This window comes from Balaenoptera borealis (assembly GCF_965194805.1).
Source record: "Balaenoptera borealis genome assembly, chromosome: X".
In the NCBI taxonomy this organism is placed as follows: Eukaryota; Metazoa; Chordata; class Mammalia; order Artiodactyla; family Balaenopteridae; genus Balaenoptera; species Balaenoptera borealis.
The window spans coordinates 7,854,296-7,870,797 of record NC_138881.1 but is presented as its reverse complement, the minus strand read 5'-3'; the positions used below and the strand labels follow the sequence as shown (position 1 = coordinate 7,870,797).

Sequence of the window (16,502 nt, the reverse complement as noted above, 5' to 3'; positions counted from 1 at the left end):
CCTGCCATCCGTGTAAGAACGCAGGAAAACTCCCTGACACACTTTACTGATTGCAACAGGTGACCTGGCAAATCGGGAGGGCTGGGTCCCGGTCCTGGTCGCGGCCCCAGACATTGAGCTTCAGCAGCTCTGGGGCAAGGCCCGAGAATGTGCATTTCTCACAAGCTCCCAGGAAGGTCGATGCTGCTGGTCCGCGGACCGGGCTTTAACAACCAGGCCCTTATAAGCCCTTCATTCGCCCCCTATTCCCCACTCCGTTTCCCTCCCTGCGTCCTTCCCGCTGTGTTTTAATTACTACTGTTTTGAATATCAATCTTACTTATAAACTGGAATCACTGTTTCAAAGCTTGCTGCCTCTGAGCTCCTGAGGGCAGAGGCCTGCGTTACTCACGCCCATCTACCGTCTGCACCTTTGAGGCAGTGTTTGCTGAGCCAGCTGTACAGTTACAACATCCGTTAACCCTAAAAAGCTTCACCCACCGCACACACGATCTCTCCTCTACAAGGAGCGTTATTAAAACTACATCCATCTACACCTACAGATGGTCACACTCAGTGAAGTAAGTCAGACAGACAAACACCATATGATATCACCTGTATGTGGAATCTTAAAAGATGATACACGCGAACTTACTTACAAAACAGAAATAGACCCACAGACACAGAACACAAACTTAACGGTTACCAAAGGAGAAAGGGGGAGGGAGGGATAAATTAAGAGCTTGGGATTAAAATATGAAATCGATAACCCACAAGGACCTACTGTATAGCACAGGGAACACTACTCAATATCTTGTAATAACCTGTAATGGAAGAGAATGCAAAAAAAAAGAATACATATATTTACGTATATACGTATAACTGAATCACTTTGCTGTACACCTGAAACTAACACAACATTGTAAATCAACTACATTTAAATAAACATTTTTTTAAAAAACAAACAAAACTGCATCCATTTAGAGATAGAAAACTCTATGAAGCGGTAAGCTTAACGCTTGGGACATCACTGCACAGGCACACTCAAAAATACATACAAGAAAGATAGCTTACCTGTGAGTATACACAGGACAAAAAGAATGCAAAAACCATACTCAAGTCACTAGACGTGAAAATGAGAGGTTGGGACACGTCTCTTTGACTGCGTCGCCTTTCGCATGCACCATGGTCCGCAGTTTTATCCTCTGTAGCAACGCAAGTCTGAAGGGCATGCCTTGCTTTCCCCTCCTAGGTTCGGGGGGTTTCTTTAACTGCTCGATTCATCCTGATTTTTCCCTTATTACTTCTCACCCAGGAAAAAAGCTGGGCTGACAAATATAGACAGATCTCTTCCTCGGTGCAGCCGGCCAACATCCTGGCTGACACCCAACCACAGGCATCTGACCCAGAATCTTGGGAGCCCAAAGAAGTCGACTTTGGACCCATCACAGCGGGAAGAGGGGAGCACCAAGACTTGGCAGTCCCTGTAGCAGCCGGATGAGCCAAACCCTACTTCACATTTCTTATCCAAGTGCAGGAGGTGAGAGGGAAATTGGTTTAAAACTCCCTTTAAGTTCTCTCAAGAAATTTCTCTGAAATACGTTTTCATTTGTGGCCCAGAACTTTTGCTCTAGGAAATCCCGTTCTACAGGATTTAAACTACGAGACTACAAGACCACAGATACAAGAAGCTCAGCGAATCAATACACCCCAAGCACCCAAATAAATAACAGAATAAAACCACACTGAGGGGTGGCATAATCACATTGCTAAACCCAGTGAAAAGGAGGATATCTTAAAAGCAGCAAGAAAAGAAAAACAGCAGCAAGAGAAAAAAAGACACCTATATACAGAGAAAACTATGCGACTAGACACAACCACAAGGATGAACAACCTACCACTACGTACACTGACAAGGATGAAATTCGCAAACCCAATGTCAAGGGAAGGCCAGACACAGGGACACACGAGTCCATTAAAACAAAGTTCCAAACAAGCAAACCGAATGTGCGGAGTTAATCAGGACAGCAGTTACCCTTGGGCTGAGGAGTGACCAGAAGGGACATGGGGGTGGCTTCTGGTGGCTGGTCACGTTTTATCTTTTTCTTTTTTTTTTAATGTTTATTTATTTAGTTAGTTAGTTAGTTGTGCTGGGTCTTAGTTGCAGCTCGCCAGCTCCTTAGTTGCAGCACGTGGGCTCCTTAGTTGTGGCGTGCGAACTCTTAGTTGCAGCAGGCATGTGGGATCTAGTTCCCTGACCAGGGATCGAACCCGGGCCCCCTGCATTGGGAGCACTGAGTCTTAACCACCGTGCCACCAGGGAAGTCCCACTTCCTGTTTCTTGATCTGGGCACTGGTTACCCAGGTGTGATCACTTTGTGAAAATTCATCAAGCTGTACACTTACACTTTACACACTTTTCTGCACCTATATTTCAATAAAAGATTTATTACTCAAGGCACCCCAAAAGACCCATCAACTAGAATTAAATCTCTCCGCCTCACTGTACAAAAGTTAGATTTTTTAGTTGGCATGCTGCAACACTTCTCTCAAGCGCCTGTGAACTACTTTCTTTCTCTTTTAAAATACCTACCTAGAAAAACTGATCTCCCACTGAAATAATTCAGGTCCAAAGTCTGAACCCTCTGACCGAGCAAAGGCACTGGGGTTGGCAAACCCACCATGACATGGGCTCCAAGCTGCACTACAGGCTGGAGCACGTTTCACTGGTGCAGGGAGAAAAGGGGAGATGCTCCCAAAGAAAGTCACATCCCAGATTGGCAACGCTGGGTGCCTGAAGTGACAGCAGACATCCAAACCCCACTGGCCTTTGGGGGCTAGTGAAGACTGAAGTCTCCAGGCTATGAAGATCAACAGGGAAGTAGACATTTTCCTGAAATATACGCAGCTGTCCATTTACTTAAAATCAATGCACTGAAGCTCATCATCAATATGCCCTAACTTACAATCAATAACCTAAACCGTGCATGGAGCTCCTCTCCTCCCCACGTGTATTATCTAGAATGCTACATAACAAACTAGCTCAGAACTCCGCAGCTTAAAATAATAAACATATAATCTTACACAGTATCGATGGGTTGGGGATTCAGGAGCAGCTTGGCTGGGTCTTTCTGACTCGAGGTCTCTCAGGAGGCTGTCGCCCAGGGCCGCAGGCATCTGAAGGCAAGTCAGTGCTGGCTGTTGGCGCGAGGGCTCGGTTCCACTGCACCCTGCGCCTCCACGGGACTGCTTGAGCGTCCTCGGGACACGGCAGTCGGCTTCCTCTAGAACAAGTGCTCCACAGGAGCGAGGTGGAAGCAGCAGTCTCTACGACCTAGCCTTGCGAGTCACACGCCGCCCCTTCCAGCGTGCCCCGCCGGGGGCACAGCCAGCCCTGAGGGACTCAGTGTGGGAGAGGCTGCACTTGGCCATGAACACAGGAGGCAGTCAGCGGGCCCGTCCTGGAGGCCGGTTCCCCCACTAGTCAAAGCTCCTCCCCTCCCCTCTCCATCTCACCTGAAACCCCACCAACTTCAAATTCATTTGAGATGATGGAGTCTCGCTTTCAAGATGCAGACACCTTTAGGCGGGTGACGGGCCACGCTTCATCCACCCCCTCTAGCCAACCCTCCAGCCACCGCACGGCGCTCCCCGGGGGGGTTAGACCCAGCGGCGCCGACACTGAGAGGAGCCCCCTGGTGGCCACGTGGCGAGAGGCCGAGGGCCACGGCACCCTCCGGCGTCCCCAAGAGAAGAAAGCTCAAGCCGCAGGCTGCACAGAAAGAGACGTGAGAATTAAAGTTTGTCAGCTTCAAAATGTTGCCTGGAGCGGGCACAGAGGGGGAGGGTCACTTCGACCTCCCCCTCCTGCTTCCCCCTTGGCCCCTGCCCAGCCCCCAGCCCTCCCCGCACCCCTTCTGCCCCCCAAGGCTGGCGAGCCGGTGCAGGGCACGGCCGCCTTCCGTGGCACGGCTCCTGTGGCCCCAGGGCTGCGCGGCTATTTGTCTCCTTTCGGAACACAGCCTGCGTGTTGGGAAGGGGCTGAGGCCAAAGGCACGTGGCCTCCGGTGACACCATGGACTCAGTGTTCTCACATCCCGCCCCCCACCCCAGAGGGCAGGGAGACGGCCATGAGGTCTCCGCGTCCCCGGCACCCGGGGCCAAGGATGGAGAACTTCCGCACAGTAATAATAACAACAACGACTCTGGATAGGGCTCCCGTCCTAGGCGCGTCACACGCATCAGCCACCAGGGCTCCTGACACTCTGTGAAGTAAATGCCGTCACCCTCAGGCCCACGTTACAGATCAGCAAGCTGAGGCAGAGGGGAGGTTAGGTCTCAAGCCCAAGTCCCACAGACAGTGAGCGGGGAGCCAGATTCCCACCGGGGCCCGAGGACCCTTCCTCTTGGGTCGGGAGAGGACTGAACAGGCCTCGTTCCTCTCGGGACCCAAGAGCTACCTGCTTCCACGGAGAGGGCGCTGCTCGCCAAGCTTCTCCTAAACTGCGCGGAAAGCGCTCAAGTAAAGGCTGCCGGGTTACCGTCCAACCTCCCGGGGGGGCGATGGCTCGTGTGCCCCGGCAAACACCTGGATTAGTTCACCAGCGTTGCCCTGGCAAGCCCCACAGGCCGGGTGGCTCGAACGGCAGAAACTTCTTGTCTCCCAGTGCCGGAGGCCAGAAGCCTGAGATCCAGGTGACAGCGGGGTTGGTTCCTTGGGGGCTGTGAGGGCAGGATCCGTCCCAGGCCTCTCTCCCTGGCTGGCGGACGGCCGTCTTCTCCCCACGCCCCTTCACACCCTCTTCGTCCTGCGCCTGTCTGTGCAGAGACCCCCTCTTCTTATAAAGACCCCAGTCACACTGGACCGCGGCCACCCTCAGGGCCTCGTTCTAAGTTGATTACCTCTACAAAGCTCTCATCTCCCAGTAAGGTCGCATTCTGAGGTACTACGGGTTAGGACTTCACCACGTGCGCTCTGAGAGACACAATATCAGCCCATGACAGCGGCTGAAGACGATGCTGGTGAGAAACGCTGCCGTGTCCCTCCCTCTCCTGGGACCTCTGCAGACCACCTTCCTCGGCAACAATCTACTTCCTGCTCATGTGGGCTACTCCCCCTCGGGGATGAAAACAATGTCACAGACACTCACAACCAGCATGTCCGTGAAGGTTAAATGCACGGAGTCCTCCAATGCAGCCTCGAGGTGTCCTTCGCAGTGTCCTCAGAGCAAGGCCACAGCGGGAACACGGCCACGGGGTGGCTTAACCGTATTCCAGCGGGGTCACCAAGGTGAGGGCTGAAATGTCAGTCAATTCCTATGTTTTGGGCAAAAGGGGGGCTGGTGGGAGACCTGACGGAGCTAAGAGGAAAATAATGTGTCTGGGATCGTTGCGGTGGCCCCTCTCGTCCTAACCCAACCAGCACCTCCAAGGGCTCCGGTGGATGGAAACAATAAATTTTACACTGACCATCGCAACCCAGGAGGGAGGCTAAGATCCCGGCAGGAGGTAAGCTCCGGCCACCCCCAGAGACGCGGTAAAAAGTGCGGGGCGAGCCCAGGGGCAGCAACAGCAGCCACGAGAAATGAGTCAGCAGGTCCCCGGGCACCAGGGCAAGGACCAGACCTCCCGAGGGGATTAACAGAACTCGGCGTGTCTGTGTCACGCTCCCTCCGGCCAAACCCCACCCCCACCCCCGGACCAGCGCTGCCGCTGGTGGGAGCAGGCCCGGCAGCGTCCTCGGGGGGTCGAGGGCCCGGCCTAGCCCGCAGGGCTCTCCCCGCACGGGACCCCAGGAGGGGGACAGTCGCCTCCAACGGGTAAGGCTCTGGTCTCAAACCTCCATCAGTCCAACCGACGGCCAGCTGCCTGCTCTCAGGACCGGCACAAGGACCCGCACGGGAGGGCTCGGCGACAGTGGACAGTGGGCGACCCAGGCTGGCCAGCACGGGGGTGGCGTAGCCCTCCAGGCAGAGAACAGCCCGTCCACAGGGAAAGAGGCAGGCGGCGGGCTCGAGGGCCCGCGAGAAAGCTCGAGCGACTTCATCCACACCAGGAGGCCGGAAGGGGAGCCTTTGCAGTGTCATCTGTGGAATGCAAGAGCTGTCGCCTGTGCTGTCCCTGCGAACCCCCGCCCGTCACTGGTGACACTGTCCTGAGAGGCGCTGCAGGCGGCCTCCACCTCGCGGCGCTGTCGTCACACTCACAGTGCTACCTGACCGCACGCGCTCCTCTGACGACCAAGGCCCGCCTGGCTCCAAGCACGACACGGCTGCTAAACTGGTTAAGGGCACGGTCCTCTAAGCTGCAGCTCACCTGGCCACCCAGGTCACCACTCACGTGGCCACCGTCCCGACCTCCTCGCCGGCCACCCTGCTTTCTCTCTCACCCACCTCTGACTTCTCTCCTTACCGCAGCCAGAGCCATCCGTTCGAACACAAGTCCCGAAGTGTCACTCTCCCACCCAAGAGCACCCAGTGGCTTGCCATCACACCTAGAGCCACCAGGGTTGGTGCCACTCCTGCCGAGTCCCCACAGGGTCCGCCCAGCCACCCTTCCAAGCACCTCTCCCACCACGCTTCTCTGGGCGGTTCTTCTCTGGACACGCCCACCTCCTTGCTGCCTCGCCTCAGGGCCTTTGCACTGGCTGTTCCCTCAGCCGGAGCTCTCTGCCCCCTCGATGTTCACGTGGCTCCCCCTCAGTCCCTGGTCACGTGTGGGCCCCCAGAGGGGCCTCCGTGACCGCCCTGTCTAACCAGGGTTCTGAAGCCACCACTGCCCACCCTCCGCCTCCCGCTATATTTCATGCGACAGCACAACCTATCAAATACAGTTATCTTCTCTTTCCTCGACTTCAATGTCACTTCCACCGAGGCACGAACCTTGGCCATTTGGTTCCACGGTAAACCCCAGCGCCTAGACTACTGGTAGGTCTCAAGCAGGGGCAATTTTGCCCACCAGGGAACACTTGTCAATGTCTGGAGTTCAGCCGTCACAAGTGGGGGACGGGGCAGTGGGTGCAACCCACATCGAGCGGGTGGAGGCCGGGGACGCCGCTAAACATCTTACAGTGCACAGGACAGCCCCCCACAGAGAATCATCCGGCCCGAGAGCCCACAGTGTCCAGGGCGAGAAACCCTGGCCTAGACACACGGCAGGGACCCAACAGATACTGGCTGAACAAAGAAGTAAATGAGGGAGTGAATGAATGAATGAATATCGAGGCTCACGTCTCATGGAAACGCCTTTGCAGTTCTCAGGATATCGGTGGTCTTTTCTCAGGGTACTAACATTTCACTTAATTTTTCATCCAACAAATATTTAATGAGCACTTACTCTGCCACGTGTTATGTGCTGGGTTTACAGTGGTGAACAAAGCACACACAGTTCCTTCCCTCACACAGCCTATAGTGCAAAAAAGAACATTCTGTACAAGGCGTCTGGGGACCTGGGTGGTTCCCCAACTCTGTCGCTACTGGTCACGTGACCTTGGGCAAGTCACCTGACTTCTCGGGGCATCTCTTGGTCATATGTAAAATATAAGGGTTGCTTTGATTTTTGAAGCTAGCTAGCTTCCAACATCTAAATTCTATGCATTTAAATAATCCCAGAGGTCTTCTCCTGTTTGGCATTTTTACATTGGCGTAATACCATAAGCATTGATTACAAAAGCTTGAGGAATCCACACACCCATCAAGAGGGGACTGGTTAAGTAAACTTCCACACCGTCCACACTCTGGAACATGCTGTGAGCAAGCTGATGTATGTACAACAGCTTCCAAACAGCAGGAGTAAGAGAAACGAGGTCTATCAAGTATATTACTCTCCCAAGTACTTTCACAAGAAAATGGAATGAATGAATGAATCAGTGCTACATGATACAACACGGATGAATCTCACAATCATGCCCAGTGCAGAAGCCAGACATAAGAGTGTACAGATCATAGGACTCCAGGTATAAGAAGTTCAAGAACAGGCGAAAGTAAACTGTGCTGACAGAAATCAGCATGGTGGTACCCTCCAGCCAGAGGATTTGACTAAAGGAGGGCAAGATGAGGCCCTCTGGGAGTACCAAGAATGTTCTCTTCAGTTGGTCAAAACCAACTGAATTAAGATCCATGCATTTCATTCCATGTAAATTACATCCTAGTGAAGAAAAAAGAAAAAGGAAAGTGCTGTATACCTTCTATAGATGGATGTATTTGCATAGACATTTTCTGAAACAGTATATAAGACAGTTATCAGTGGTTGCCTTTGGAAGTGGGATGGGGGACCGGGAATGGGAAAGAGACTTTGTCCTCTTTCCATAACCTTTATCCTGTGTGAAATCCTCCCAAAAAGCATCTATTACTATTTCGATGGAAAACAAGTCATTCAAAAAATACTTATCACTCTCTAGAAAGGAAACCACCCCTGCCCTTAGAAAGGACAACTTATCTCTGGCCAGCCCCTGACAATACAGTCAAGCAAGGGTTTGATAATAAGGCCTTTCCCGCAGCCCACACGCCAGAATTTGCAGAGGGCTCATACACCCACCCTCCTCACCACTAACTAATCCCCCTGGGTCTGGTTTGGGAGGGTGCAGGGCTGGAGGGCTGCTGGGTAACCTGGGAACCTCCGGGCCAGCAGGTCTCCGCTGGGGCCTCAGGTTCATGCGGTCAAGGGCACCTGGAGCTCAGGTTAAAAATGCTCCCCGTGGGCTCCACCCTCAGATCTCAATCAGAACCCCTCACATGTCCAAGAGTCTACATTTCTTTTCTACCTTCTTTCTTTCTATTGTGCACATTTTCAAATACACAGCACATGACGGAGAAGAGTCCAATGAATAACACCAATCAGATTCAACCAGTGTTCCTATTTGACTGTATTTGCCTCTTCTCGCTCTCTCTTCATTCAACTGAACCATTTAAAAGTAAATTATTGTGGTTCTCAAAGTGTGGTCTGGGGACACCCTGAGGTCCCCAAGGCCTTTTAAGGGGGTCCATGCTGTCAAAAACATCCTTATAATAATTGTAAACTTTTATTTGCCTTTTTCCATTCTCATTCTCTCATGAGTGTACAGTGGAATTTTCCAAAGGCTACATGACATGTGATACTGCAACAGACTGAATGCAGAAGCAGGTTTGAGAATTCATCTGTCTTCTATTCAGCCATACATTAAAAAGATCTCCAAAAATGTTAAAAAAAAAAAACCAAAAAACTTTAAAGGTAACTTATTGCTCTCATGACACTTCACCCCTAACTACTTCAGCATGCATCACTGAAAAATAAGACTCCTGTACATATACACGTGTTAGTTACCTACTGCTGTGTAACAAATTACCCTGAAACATGGCAGCAGGAAACAAGCATGTCTCACCTCACTGCTTCGGTGTCAGGAATGACGAGTGGCTGAGCTGGGTGCCCACCACACCACAAGATTATGGCACCTAATCAAACTTACAATCGTTTCCTCACATGATCGAGAAGGCAGGCACATAAAAATAACCCAGGTGTCCCCAAAGCCTATTACCGATGTTTGTTCAGGCCAGGATCCAATCAAGGGCACAAGTTGTATTTGGTTATTGTCATGGACTGAATGTATCCCCCCGCAGAATTCATATATTGAAATCCTAATCCCCAATGTGATGGTATTAGGAGGTGGGGCCTTTGGGAGGTGATTAAGTTATGAAGATGGAGCCCTCACCATGCGACTAGTGCCCTTATAAGAAGAGGCCGGAGAGCTAGCTTGCTCTCTTCCCACCATGTGAGGACACAAGGAGAAGGCAGCCGTTTGCAATCCAGAAGAGAGCCCTCACCAGAACCCAACCACGCCGGCACCCTGATCTCAGACTTCCAGCCTCCAGAGCTGTGAGAAATAAACGTCTCTTGGTAAACCACCCAGCCTGCGGTGCTGTCACAGCGGCAGAGCTGCCTAGGACAGTGATCCCATCTCTTAAGTCTCATTTGATGGAGAAGCCTCCTCCATTTTCTTTTTTTTCTTTTTTAACTTATTTATTTATTTTTGGCTGCATTAGGTCTTCCTTGCTGTGTGGGGCCTTTCTCTAGTTGTGGCAAGGGGGTCTACTCTTCGCTGCGGTACGCAGGCTTCTCACTGCAGTGGCTTCTCTTGTTGCAGAGCACGGGCTCTAGGCGTGCGGGCTTCAGTAGTTGTGGCACACGGGCTTCAGTAGTTGTGGCTCGTGGGCCCTAGAGCACAGGCTCAGTAGCTGTGGCGCACGGGCCCAGTGGCTCCGCGGCACGTGGGATCTTCCCGGACCAGGGCTCGAACCCGTGTCCCCTGCATTGGCAGGCAGATTCTAAACCACTGCGCCACCAGGGAAGCCCTCACTCTTTTTTCATTTTCTTTCACATCACTGACTGGGTGCAGAGACAGCGCCCAATGACCCACCTAGGGTGCCAAGCCATTCTGGGGACAAGCTACCTGGCCGGCTGTGGGCGCCACCTGTAAAGAAAATGGCTGGAAGTGGACAAAGGAGGCTGCCTGTGCCCTGGTCTCTGCACACTGGCTCTTTCTCACTAAAGACCAACCCTCCCCCAGGAGAGCAATTTGTATGGGGCCAGGAAGAGGCAGAGAGAGCGAGCTGAGGGCAAGGGTATTGGGGGAGGGGCACACCACAGTCCCAGGCCCGTGGGGGGACAAGGATAATTTTTCTGATCATTATAAGCTCCCTCCCCCAAACCCACTACACATGGCCCACGCCTTGCAATGCCACTGCCATCACTGCTTCCTGTCTCCCGGGAGTTTCCAGCTTGCTGACCCTCTTACGTCCATCTGATCCCCCCAGAAGCCAAAGAAGCAGGACCAGCAAGTACAGTAGCCCCATTTACATTTTCGGCAACGGCTCCAAGAGGTGAAGTGATGCAGCAAAGCCGCTCTCTGAAGTGTCAGAGCCAGACCTTTAGCGGCCAGTCCTGCACTGGAGCGTAAAGCGCATGACCGTGGCGGCCACAACGGGCACCAGCACCCCCGTTATCTCACTCCCTCCTTTCGACGCCTCCACACAGGTCCTTCTACTCCCACTTCTGCAGATAAGGATGGGGAGTCTGGGCTACCCCAGTTCCAAACACGCTGATCCAGTGCTTGTGTTTTTCGCTCTTTCCCTGACACTCTGGCAAGCTAGCTTCCCAGCTACGACTGGCACACAAAGCAGGCCTCCCCTCTTTGACTGAAGCTACTTCTGGAACCCCAGAGCATAAAAAAGTCTTCGCATTGACAACATCATGAAAGGGAATCGGATCTCTGACCAAGGGCTCAGCATGAAACAAATCATAGGAAAATGAATTCTAGAATACCAGAGCCAGAAGAACATTTCAAGATCATCCAAATCAGTGGTTCTCAACCAGGGGCAATGGAGCGCCACGAGGGAACAAGTGGCAGGGTCTGGAGACATTTTTCATTGTCACAACTTGGGGGGAGGGGGCTACTGGCATCTAGTGGGCGGAGGTCAGGGACGCAGCTAAACAAACATCCTCCAGAGCACAGGACGGTGCCCACAACAGATTCAGCCAGCCCCAAACGTCAATAGTGCCAAGGCTGAGAAACCCTGGTATAAATTCCTTGGTGACTCTGGGGGCAAGAAAACTGAGTCCCAAAGACACAAAGTGACTTGTCCCAGGTTCCACAGTCCCAAAGCCAGAAGTGGAGTCACGTCTCTACTACATCTGTCTATCATCTGCTCTGTCTGTCTAGGGGTGGGCTGGGGGAGAAGGGAAGGTAGGGACCTGAGGATCTGCACTCTAATAGCCAACCTGAACCAAATGAAGAAAACTGCAGTAAATTAATTACTGAATTACTGCAGCAACGCATCAGGGTGTCCAAACGCTGAAAGAAATGCCTTATTGAATTACCAACGAAAATAGCATCGTTTTACAGGTCCTCCCACAGTTGCTGCATGGGTCAAATGATTCATGGTGTGAGTTCCAATACAATTCAGTGATACCACGGCTTCCAGAGGGGTCACGTTTTACAGGAAAGAACGCCACATTCTCCTCCTAAGGTACCCACACATGTCCTGGCCTCGGGTCATATGTGAACCAGAGAAAGGAATGTAAACACAGGCCTGAACTCTCAAAAGAGTCCATTAAAATCCCACCCCCTGTTCTGCTAAAATTGAAGTCAGCTGACGCCCCTCCATCTGCCACTGCGTCATCAAGCCCCTTCTTTCAGCAAGCAAATTATTTAGCAATGGAATCAAAAAGAACACTGGAAATTCATGGCTTTTGGTGTTCATTTCCAGCTCCACCCCCTTCTAAAGACCTTTTTGTCCTGAACAGACGTAGCTGGTTTGCACTCTCCTACACGCGCATTGGAAGCTTTATTTTATTTTACTGGATACTGTTATTTTTTAATCTATTTAAAACACCTGGAGAAAACAAACACATTTCTGACATACCCCTTTAAATGCTGGAACCTTGCAAAATAATGCCAAACAATCTAGACCGCACATCTAGCTCTTCAAATGCTAACCAAGAAGTTTCCATTCCATTTCAAGCAAAGCAGCAGCTTGCCTTTGAAAGAAATCAGGCTGACTACTGAGGACAAACCCCCGTAAGGAGAATCAGTAAACGCGTCATTATTTAAGAAGCACAATGACCGTCGGTAAACAGTTACCTTTGACAAGCCCCGCTCTCTCCTTACAATGCGTGTACTGTGATCATTCCTGATTTTTTTCCCCTCCTGTGAAAGAGGCCCGGGTCTTTCAGTCGGGCCCCTGCCCACTTTCCCAGGGTGCGCCTGCCAAGACCCAAGTCACGCGTGAGCCTGCAGCGGCCGCCCTCCGCGCCCCCCTGCTGCCTGGTGCCTCTGCAGCAGCCGCAGCAGCCAGAAACCCCACTTTCGCTTCCTGGGGCGCCGACGGGCTGCAGGGGCTCCTCCTGCAGAGTCCCTTACCTGCAGTGCCGCATGGCGCAGGCCACTCGCCCACCTGCACCGCATCCTAGAGCATCGTTTCTTCGGCGCAACGGCTGCGAACGCGCTGACGTCACCGGGAGGCGGGCTCACGCCGCCACGTGACGCCCTCGGGGCGAGGAGGGGAGGGGCGGGGGGGAAAGACCCTGGAAGTCCCTGGAGGTGAGGAGCGAGTGCCCGGGAAGCCTCGCTCTGGCCTCCTTCCAGGGCGGAGTGTTTGGTGTGGGCGGCTGGCCTAGCCTTCCACGAACTGTGGGAAACAAACAGCACACAGAAGGGGAGACCCAAATGACTCCAGCCTCCACGCGGGTAATAGGATTTCAATAAGGGGATTAGTAATGAAAGGAAATAATTTAGTCTTTTATTTTTAGAAAGTCTTTATCAAATGCGATGGAGAACTAAATAAATAAATCTATTTTGTGCAAATCAAAATGACAGTTAAAATACAGAGTGCATATACATATTTTGCATAGAGGGTCCATGTTTCAAACCGTATATCAAATACATTAATTTGAAGCATATTCATTGTGGAATGTAATACTAACTGCACTGATGAATAATGCTTTTAATTACTCTCAGTACCTGCATTCCAATATCAACGTGTTTTTGCCGAAGAAAACAACAGTGACACCACATAGTTATACTTCTTACTTGAACATTTGACTGTTTAAAGTAAAGCGCTATTGCATGAGCATGGTTGTACTTGTGTCTGTTTTCTTAAATCTTCTGGCAAAGAATTTGATCTCTCAGACATGAAAGTTAATTCGCAATAACTCATTATTATACGTTTTCTAATTTTTATCACATTCTGCGGAAGTGAGTCATCTATTACAGAAAATATGTACAATGTCAATATTTCTCATTCACAACTGAAACAGCCTTGCCTAGAGGGACTTAGAAAATTCCAACTGTGATCATTTCATAAATTTGAAATGGCATATTTCAGGCTTAAACTGTGAAGATATCAACTTTCTTGCCAAACCACATAAACGTTTTTGAAATGTGAAAGAGCAAAAGCAGGAACTGTTTTTATTTGTATTCCAGTTTCATATAGATTAGTTTCCTTTCGTTTGAGTTTAAATTGCAATTTTAACATTCCCTTCGCTGGCGCCCCTGAAAGAGATGTGAAATGGGTTGTTTCACAAGCAGGCCAGGGTTACTTACTTGCTGTTTATTCCGGCAGCTTTCATGTCCTTCTATATTTAACCCCGGGGCCTTTTACCACCATCCCCTCCTGATTAACCAAATTTCTGTTCAGAAGGTCAGTCTCTAATTTGGGGCTAAATAATGGCCCTTGTCTCGCCCAGCGATCGATTATTTTCAACTCGATTTTAAAAATCAACAGAGTGGCCGTACGGTATTCCAGGTCCTTCCTCTCATTTGTTTTTCTGAGTGATAAGCAACTTACCTTTTGCTTTCAGATTCCTGAGATATAAAATTTAAATGCCACCGAAATCCCCTGCTCCACGGGGTTGAGGGTCCGCTAGAGACAGAAACTGACAAGCTCATTTTCCTGCCAGAGGCAGAAGTCGATTTCAGCCTTGGGCGCGCGGGGCGGGCCCCCACTCCCCCCAGCCAAGAGCCAGGCTGCGAGCGTCACGTGCTCCGCCCAGCCACTCCGCCCTGCCCCGCAGGCTGGGTCCCCTCGGCTCGGAGGCCCTTCCAAGCCTCGTACGGTCGGTTCCTTCGGGCGCACAGAGGACCCAGCGCCCCCGACACGGGACGCGCTGCCCGCTGGGGTTGGGCTGCCGGGACTACGGTGGTGGGAGTTCCAAGAATCGACGGGAGCTGGGACGCGGGGCTGTCTGTAAAATGCCCTCCGACGTCCGAAGTGACTTGCTCTGCGTTCCGGCTTGGCGGCAGTGACTCAAGCAGAGGCACCTTCCTCGTCGTGGGGCGATTTTTTTTGCCAGTAGGTTAGTTTCACCTTCTCTTCTCCAGGTGATTGTTCAAGTGTGAAGAACATTACAGCAAACAGGCAATTCAGGAAAAGCCTAAAACTGGGGCGCACAGTTTTCAGCAGAATGAGATCACTTCCGACATCCTCCACCTCCACCCATGACATTGTCCTTTTGGCAAGGACTTAAAAAAAAAAAAAAGATTACCCCCCCCCCATAAGAATGTAAATTGAACAATCTTCCTGGTGGGCTGTTTAGCAATTCCTACCAAAAACCTTGCAAATATGCGCGGGTTGAAACATACAGTGGGCCCGACAGCTATTGCTATCATTTGCTCCAGGAACTAGCCTCATTAGGAAAAAAGGAAAGGAACGGAAAGAATCGTGGAAGGAAAAATTGCTGCAATATTATGTATGACCTCAAAGCACCAGAAGCAAGTTAAGTGGCCAAAAACAGAGGATAGGTTAAGTTTATAAGACATCGGTACAACACAAGAATTAAAACGGATATGGTAATAGATACTTTTCGACATGGAAAGACATTCACGGTGTCTTAAATGAAAAAAAGCAAGCTCCAAAGCATTATGTGCTGAATGATCCGACGAATGTATGTAGATGTTGAAGGGAAGCAGAATATGCCACCCCCAAAATATGCCACTTGGCATACTGATTATTTTGAATTAAAGTTGCTTAAGAAACAGCCTGTGCAAAAAAAAGACACGCTGACCTTCCTTGGTCCCCCCAAAAGCATGTGAAGGTACCCTGCCCCCCACCAGGTGGATAAAAGGCATCCTTATTGCGGAGACAGGGAATTCACCACCTGGAAGGCTGTATAAACAAACCTTGTTACTTTCACTAATTTGCTAGCCCAAGCCCAAACCCCTTTGTTTCTCCAATTCTTCACAAACATATGGTTTCCTTGTCTAGAAGGTATAAAAGCTGCCTGCTTTGGTGACTTCTTGGAGTCTCAGAATTCTATGGGCTCCCCTACCGTAGGAAATTAAATTTGTTTCTCTCCTGTTAATCCATTTTATGTCAATTTAATTATTAGACCAGTCAAAAAACCTAGAAGGGAAGAAGGGAAGAGTTTCCCCCCCTACAGTTTAATATATTTATATCTACGCAAATGCCTTTGAACAGAGAAAACAACTGGGAAGCAAATTCACTAAAGTATCGACCTTAGTATTTCACTCATTAGTGAGATTAAGGGTATTTCTCATTTTCTTCTTTTTAGCTTAGCTGCATTTTCTAATTTTTCTACGATTAACATGCATTGCTTTTGTAACAAGAAACAGATATTGCTTTTTTTTTTAAAGCGCTGTAGGAGACATAATCATGGATTATGTATATTTTGCTTTTTAACGCAGATTTCATTCCTTGAAGATTCTCAAATCATAACCGCAAAGCCCCGAGAGAACAATTCCTAATCATCCTAGGTTATTCTGCTCATAAAAATCTTTAGGAAGGAAGATGGCAGCTCAGAACTGGTGGTACCGTTTCATCGTCTGTAGGTCCAGCCTTAATTTCTCTTCCATTTAAATTCACTTCTTATTCTGCTATCTGTGAAGATTGAAAGATAGCCGTTAAGATCCTTCCTGAAAAGATTCTTCAAACACTTATGTAATAACCTTTGAGCTTTAATTTCTCCATACTGGCACCTTCTGTTTTCTACACAGATTTCTACTTGTTAATCCCTTTGAATCTTTTACATTTTTT

The 16,502-nt window shown here is 50.3% G+C and overlaps 1 protein-coding gene across 4 annotated transcripts in view; it reads right to left on the bottom strand.

Moving 5' to 3' along the window:
- The window catches only part of CLCN4 (chloride voltage-gated channel 4), an 89,498-nt gene extending 72,996 nt beyond the window's left edge, over positions 1-16,502 (bottom strand). The window contains exons 1-2 of one of the 4 annotated variants that reach the window (XM_082375619.1): positions 14,298-16,502; positions 12,872-13,139 (exon numbers count right to left, since the gene is read on the bottom strand). The gene's annotated coding sequence lies outside the window, so the exon portion shown is untranslated. Of the gene's footprint in view, positions 1-3,063; positions 3,265-12,871; positions 13,140-14,297 lie in introns of those variants that run through there. The other 3 variants (XM_082375615.1, XM_082375616.1, XM_082375617.1) reach the window with 3 other exon arrangements.